Here is an 8,133-nt window from a genome sequence, read left to right on the forward strand (position 1 = left end):
TGATAGTTCATACTTTACCCAAGATTTGATGGCCCAAACCGGCGTTCAAAGTCACCCTCAGAAATTCCAGCGTTAAACGCCGGAACTGGCACCTAAATGGGAGTTAAACGCCCAAACTGGCATAAAAGCTGGCGTTTAACTCCAAGAAGAGTCTCTACACGAAATTGCTTCATTGCTCAGCCCAAACACACACCAAGTGGGCCCGGAAGTGGATTTTTATGTCATTTACTCATCTCTGTACACCCTAGGCTACTAGTTTTCTATAAGTAGGACCTTTTACTATTGTATTCTCATCTTTTGATCACTTTAGATCTCTAGATCGATCTTTGGACATTTAGTTCTTAGATTATTGGGAGGCTGGCCTCACGGCCATGCCTGGACCTTGTTCTTATGTATTTTCAACGGTGGAGTTTCTACACACCATAGATTAAGGTGTGGAGCTCTGCTGCACCTCGAGTATTAATGCAATTACTATTGTTCTTCTATTCAATTCCGCTTGTTCTTTGTCCAAGATATCACTTGTTCTTCAACTTGATGAATGTGATGATCCGTGACACTCATCATCATTCTCACCTATGAACAAGGTGACTGACAACCACTTTTGTTCTACAAGCAATCAAGGCTCTAGTGAATATCTCTTGGATTCCTGATACACGATGCATGGTTGATCGCCTGACAACCGAGTGCTCGCCTGACAAACGAGCCAGCCATTCCGTGGGATCAGAGTCTTCGTGGTATAGGCGAGAACTGATGGCGGCATTCAAGAGAATCCGGAAGGTCTAAACCTTGTCTGTGGTATTCTGAGTAGGATTCAATGATTGAATGACTGTGACGTGCTTCAAACTCCTAGCAGGCGGGGCGTTAGTGACAGACGCAAAAGAATCACTGGATTCTATTCCGGCCTGACCGAGAACCGACAGCTGATTAGCCATATACTGTGACAGAGCATAGGAACATTTTCACTGAGAGGATGGGAGGTAGCCACTGACAACGGTGAAACCCTACACAAGCTTGCCATGGAAAGGAGTAAGAAGGATTGGATGAAGACAGTAGGAAAGCAGAGAGACGGAAGGGAAGGCATCTTCATACGCTTATCTGAAGTTCCTACCAATGAATTACATAAGTACCTCTATCTTTATCTTTATGCTTTATTCGTATATCACTATACCCAATTGAGTCTGCCTGACTAAGATTTACAAGGTGACCATAGCTTGCTTCATACCAACAATCTCCGTGGGATCGACCCTTACTCGCGTAAGGTATTACTTGGACGACCCAGTGCACTTGCTGGTTAGTTGTGCAAAGTTGTGTAGTGATCACAATTTCGCGCACCACTTCCGTTCTAAGATATCACTTGCTCTTAACCCGGATGAATGTGATGACCCGTGACACTCATCATATTCTCAACTATGAACGCATGCCTGACAACCACCTCCGTTCTACTTTAGATTGAGTAGATATCTCTTGGATTCTTTAATCAGAATCTTCGTGGTATAAGCTAGAATTGATGGTAGCATTCAAGAGAATCCGGAAGGTCTAAACCTTGTCTGTGGTATTCTAAGTAGGATTCAATGATTGAATGACTGTGACGAACTTCAAACTCCTGAGGGCGGGGCGTTAGTGACAGACGCAAAAGAATCATTGGATTCTATTCCGGCCTGATTGATAACCGACAGATGGATAGCCGTGCCGTAACAGGGTGCGTTGAACATTTCCACTGAGAGGATGGGAGGTAGCCATTGACAACGGTGAAACCCTACATACAGCTTGCCATGGAAGGAGCCTTGCGTGTTTGATGAAGAAGACAGTAGGAAAGCAGAGATTCAGAAGATGGAGCATCTCCAAAACCTCAACCTATTCTCCGTTACTGCATAACAAGTACTTATTTCATGTTCTTTTGCTTTTCACAATCAACCCTGATAATTTCTGATATCCTGACTAAGATTTACAAGATAACCATAGCTCGCTTCAAGCCGACAATCTCCGTGGGATCGACCCTTACTCACGTAAGGTATTACTTGGACGACCCAGTGCACTTGCTGGTTAGTTGTGCGGGGTTGCAAAAGTGTGATTGCAATTTCGTGCACCAAGTTTTTGGCGCCATTTCCGGGGATCGAACCCGGGTCACCCGCGTGACAGGCGGGAATTCTCACCACTATACACTTTGGTAAAAGGTCCTATTTATAGGGAACTAGTAGCTTAAGAATTACAAAGATGAGTAAATGACATAAAAATCCACTTCCGGGCCCACTTGGTGTGTGCTTGGGCTGAGCAATGAAGCATTTTCGTGTAGAGAATCTTCTTGGAGTTAAACGCCAGCTTTTGTGCCAGTTCGGGCGTTTAACTCCCACTTTGGTGCCAGTTCCGGCGTTTAACGCTGGAATTTCTGAAGGTGACTTTGAACGCCGGTTTGGGCCATCAAATCTTGGGCAAAGTATGGACTATCACATATTGCTGAAAAGCCCAGGATGTCTACTTTCCAACGCCGTTGAGAGCGCGCCAATTGGGCTTCTGTAGCTCCAGAAAATCTACTTCGAGTGCAGGGAGGTCAGAATCCAACAGCATCTACAGTCCTTTTCAGTCTCTGAATCAGATTTTTGCTCAGGTCCCTCAATTTCAGCCAGAAAATACCTGAAATCATAGAAAAACACACAAACTCATAGTAAAGTCTAGAAAAGTAAATTTTAACTAAAAACTAATAAAAATATACTAAAAACTAAACCAAATATACTAAAAAATACTAAAAACAATGCCAAAAAGCGTACAAATTATCCGCTCATCACAACACCAAACTTAAATTGTTGCTTGTCCTCAAACAACTGAAAATCAAATAAGATAAAAAGAAGAGAATATGCAATGAATTCCAAAAACATCTATGAAGATCAGTATTAATTAGAAGAGCGGGGCTTTTAGCTTTTTGCCTCTGAACAGTTTTGGCATCTCACTCTATCCTTTGAAACTCAGAATGATTGGCTTCTTTAAGAACTCAGAATCCAGATAGTGTCATTGATTCTCCTAGCTAAGTATGATGATTCTTGAACACAGCTACTTTATTGAGTCTTGGCTGTGGCCCAAAGCACTCTGTCTTCCAGTATTACCACCGGATACATTCATGCCACAGACACATAATTGGGTGAACCTTTTCAGATTGTGACTCAGCTTTGCTAAAGTCCCCAATTAGAGGTGTCCAGGGTTCTTAAGCACACTCTTTTTGCCTTGGATCACAACTTTATTTCTTTCTTTTTCTTTTCTTTTTCTTTCTCTCTTTTTTTTTATTTTTTTTTCTTTTTTTCGTCTCTTTTCTCTTTTTTTTTTGTATTCACTGCTTTTTCTTGCTTCAAGAATCATTTTTATGATTTTTCAGATCCTCAGTAACATGTCTCCTTTTTCATCATTCTTTCAAGAGCCAACATTCATGAATCACAAATTCAAAAGACATATGCTCTGTTTAAGCATGCATTCAGAAAACAAAAGTGTTGCCACCACATCAAAATAATTAAACTGTTATAAAATTCAAAATTCATGCAATTCTTCCCTTTTTCAATTAAGAACATTTTTTTCATTTAAGAGAGGTGATGGATTCATAGGACATTCATAACTTTAAGGCATAGACACTAAGACACTAATGATCACAAGACACAAACATGGATAAACATAAGCACTAAAATTCGAAAAACAGAAAAATAAAGAACAAGGAAATTAAAGAACGGGTCCACCTTAGTGATGGCGGCTTGTTCTTCCTCTTGAAGATCCTATGGAGTGCTTGAGCTCCTCAATATCTCTTCCTTGTCTTTGTTGCTCCTCTCTTATGATTCTTTGATCTTCTCTAATTTCATGGAGGAGGATGGAATGTTCTTGGTGCTCCACCCTTAGTTGTCCCATGTTGGAACTCAATTCTCCTAGGGAGGTGTTCAGTTGCTCCCAATAGTCTTGTGGAGGAAAGTGCATCCCTTGAGGCATCTCAGGGATCTCATGATGAGAGGGGTCTCTTGTTTGCTCCATCCTTTTCTTAGTGATGGGCTTATCCTCATCAATGGGGGTGTCTCCTTCTATGTCAACTCCAACTGAATAACAGAGGTGACAAATGAGGTGAGGAAAGGCTAACCTTGCCAAGGTGGAGGACTTGTCCGCCACCTTATAGAGTTCTTGGGCTATAACCTCATGAACTTCCACTTCTTCTCCAATCATGATGCTATGAATCATGATGGCCCGGTCTAGAGTAACTTCGGACCGGTTGCTAGTGGGAATGATTGAGCGTTGGATAAACTCCAACCATCCTCTAGCCACGGGCTTGAGGTCATGCCTTCTTAGTTGAACCGGCTTCCCTCTTGAATCTCTCTTCCATTGGGCGCCCTCTTCACAAATTGCAGTGAGGACTTGGTCCAACCTTTGATCAAAGTTGACCCTTCTAGTGTAAGGATGTTCATCTCCTTGCATCATAGGCAAGTTGAATGCCAACCTTACATTTTCCGGACTAAAATCCAAGTATTTTCCCCGAACCATAGTAAGCCAATTCTTTGGATCCGGGTTCACACTTTTGATCATGGTTCTTGGTGATCCATGCATTGGCATAGAACTCTTGAACCATTAAGATTCCGACTTGTTGAATGGGGTTGGTAAGAACTTCCCAACTTCTTCTTCGGATCTCATGTCGGATCTCCGGATATTCACTCTTTTTGAGTGAAAAAGGGACCTCGGGGATCACCTTCTTCAAGGCCACAACTTCATAGAAGTGGTCTTGATGCACCCTTGAGATGAATCTCTCCATCTCCCATGACTCGGAGGTAGAAGCTTTTGCCTTCCCTTTCCTCTTTCTAGAGGTTTCTCCGGCCTTGGATGCCATAAATGGTTATGGAAAAACAAAAAGCACTGCTTTTACCACACCAAACTTAAAAGGTTTGCTCGTCCTCGAGCAAAAGAAGAAAGAAGAGAGTAGAAGAAGAAGAAATGAGAAAGAAGGGAATGGCTTAGTGTTCGGCCAAAAAGGGGAAGAAGTGGTGTTTAGCTTGTGGGAAAATGAAGGAGTGAAGATGGGTATATATAGGAGTGGGGGAAGGGTTATGGTTCGGCTATGGGAGGGTGAGTTTGGGAGGGAAAGTGGTTTGAATTTGAAGGGTGAGGTAGGTGGGGTTTGATAGGTGAAGGGTTTTTGGGGAAGAGGTGTTGAGGTGATTGGTGAAAAAGAGAGAGAGTGGTGGGGTAGGTGGGGATCCTGTGGGGTCCACAGATCCTACGGTGTCAAGGAAAAGTCATCCCTGCACCAAATGGCATGCAAAATTGCGTTTTTAGCCAATTCTGGCGTTAAACGCCGGGCTGGTGCCCATTTCTGGCGTTTAACGCCAAGTTCTTGCCCTTTTCTGGCGTTTAACGCCAGTCTGGTGCCCCTTTCTGGCGTTAAACGCCCAGAATGGTGCCAGACTGGGCGTTAAACGCCCAACAGCTAGCCTTACTGGCGTTTAAACGCCAGCACGCTCTGCTCCAGGGTGTGCTGTTTTTCTTTCTGCTTTTCATTCTGTTTTTGCTTTTTCTATTGATTTTGTGACTTCTCATGATCATCAACCTACAAAATAAAATAAAATAACAAAGGAAAATATATAAAATATAACATTGGGTTGCCTCCCAACAAGCGCTTCTTTAATGTCAGTAGCTTGACAGAGGGCTCTCATAGAGCCTCACAGATGCTCAGAGCAATGTTGGAACCTCCCAACACCAAACTTAGAGTTTGAGTGTGGGGGTTCAACACCAAACTTAGAAGTTGGTTGTGGCCTCCCAACACCAAACTTAGAGTTTGACTGTGGGGGCTCTGTTTGACTCTGATTTGAGAGGAGCTCTTCATGCTTCCTCTCCATGGTGACAGAGGGATATCCTTGAGCCTTAAACACAAAGGATTCTTCATTCACTTGAATGATCAGTTCACCTCCATCAACATCAATCACAGCCTTTGCTGTGGCTTGGAAAGATCTGCCAAGGATGATAGATTCATCCATGCACTTCCCAGTCTCTAGGACTATAAAATCAACAGGGATGTAATGGTCTTCAATTTTTACCAGAACATTCTCTACAAGTCCATAGGCTTGTTTCTTTGAATTGTCTGCCATCTCTAGTGAGATTCTTGCAGCTTGTACCTCAGAGATCCCTAGCTTCTCCATTACAGAGAGAGGCATGAGGTTTACACTTGACCCTAAGTCACACAGAGCCTTCTTGAAGGTCATGGTGCCTATGGTACAAGGTATTGAAAACTTCCCAGGATCTTGTCTCTTTTGAGGTAATTTCTGCCTAGACAAGTCATCCAGTTCTTTGGTGAGCAAAGGAGGTTTGTTCTCCCAAGTTTCATTTCCAAATAACTTGTCATTTAGCTTCATGATTGCTCCAAGGTATTTAGCAACTTGCTCTTCAGTGACATACTCATCCTCTTCAGAGGAGGAATACTCATCAGAGCTCATGAAAGGCAGAAGTAAGTCCAATGGAATCTCTATGGTCTCATTTTGAGCCTCAGATTCCCATGGTTCCTCATTGGGGAACTCAGTGGAGGCCAGTGGACGTCCATTGAAGTCTTCCTCAGTGGCGTTCACTGCCTCTTCCTCCCCTCCACATTCGGCCATGTTGATGGCCTTGCACTCTCCTTTTGGATTTTCTTCTGTATTGCTTGGAAGAGTACTAGGAGGGAGTTCAGTAATTTTCTTACTCAGCTGTCCCACTTGTGCCTCCAAATTCCTAATGGAGGACCTTGTTTCAGTCATGAAACTTTGAGTGGTTTTGATTAGATCAGAGACCATGGTTACTAAGTCAGAGTGGTTCTGCTTAGAATTCTCTGTCTGTTGCTGAGAAGATGATGGAAAAGGCTTGCCATTGCTAAACCTGTTTCTTCCACCATTATTGTTGTTGAAACCTTGTTGCGGTCTCTGTTGATCCTTCCATGAGAAATTTGGATGATTTCTCCATGAAGAATTATAGGTGTTTCCACAGGGTTCTCCTAGGTAATTCACCTCTTCCATTGAAGGGTTCTCAGGATCATAGGCTTCTTCTTCAAATGAAGCATCCTTAGTACTACTTGGTGCATTTTGCATTCCAGACAGACTTTGAGTAATCAAATTGACTTATTGAGTCAATATCTTATTCTGAGCCAGAATGGCATTCAGAGTATCAATCTCAAGAACTCCTTTCTTCTGATTAGTCCCATTGTTCACAGGATTCCTTTCAGAAGTGTACATGAATTGGTTATTTGCAACCATTTCAATTAGTTCTTGAGCTTCTGTAGGCGTCTTCTTCAGATGAAGAGATCCTCCAGCAGAGCTATCCAAAGACATCTTGGATAGTTCAGAGAGACCATCATAGAAAATACCTATGATGCTCCATTCAGAAAGCATGTCAGAAGGACATTTTCTGATCAATTGTTTGTATTTTTCCCAAGCTTCATAGAGGGATTCTCCATCCTTCTGTCTGAAGGTTTGGACTTCCACTCTAAGCTTACTCAATTTTTGAGGTGGAAAGAACTTTGCCAAGAAGGCATTGACTAGCTTTTCCCATGAGTCCAGGCTTTCTTTTGGTTGTGAGTCCAACCATGTCCTAGCTCTGTCTCTTACAGCAAAAAGGAATAGCATAAGTCTGTAGACCTCAGGGTCAACCCCATTAGTCTTGAAAGTGTCACAGATTTGCAAGAATTCAGCTAATAACTGATGAGGATCTTCCAATGGAAGTCCATGGAACTTGCAATTCTGTTGCATTAGAGAAACTAATTGAGGCTTAAGCTCAAAGTTGTTTGCTCCAATGGCAGGGATAGAGATGCTTCTCCCATAGAAGTCGGGAGTAGGTGCAGTAAAGTCACCCAGCACCTTCCTTGCATTATTGGCATTTTTGTTGTTTTCGGCTGCCATGTCTTCTTCTTTGAAGATTTCTGTTAGGTCCTCTACAGAGAGTTGCGCCTTAGCTTCTCTTAGCTTTCGCTTCAAGGTCTTTTCAGGTTCAGGGTTAGCTTCAACAAGAATGCTTTTGTCTTTGTTCCTGCTCATATGAAAGAGAAGAGAACAAGAAAATGTGAAATCCTCTATGCCACAGTATAGAGATTCCTTGAGGTGTCAGAGAAGAAGAAAAATAGAAGGAAGAAGGAGAAGAATTCGAACTTAGTCAGATAGA

General features: G+C 42.6%; 1 non-coding gene across 1 annotated transcript; it reads left to right on the top strand.

Annotated features, from left to right (window-relative positions):
- Positions 1 to 7,361: 7,361 nt before the first annotated feature.
- On the top strand, positions 7,362 to 7,469 carry LOC130983942 (small nucleolar RNA R71). Its single transcript, XR_009087909.1, has one exon. It is a non-coding gene; the product is annotated as a small nucleolar RNA R71 (small nucleolar RNA).
- The last annotated feature ends 664 nt before the right edge of the window (positions 7,470 to 8,133 follow it).

The sequence above is a fragment of the Arachis stenosperma genome, chromosome 5 (assembly GCF_014773155.1).
Source record: "Arachis stenosperma cultivar V10309 chromosome 5, arast.V10309.gnm1.PFL2, whole genome shotgun sequence".
Lineage (NCBI taxonomy): Eukaryota > Viridiplantae > Streptophyta > Magnoliopsida > Fabales > Fabaceae > Arachis > Arachis stenosperma.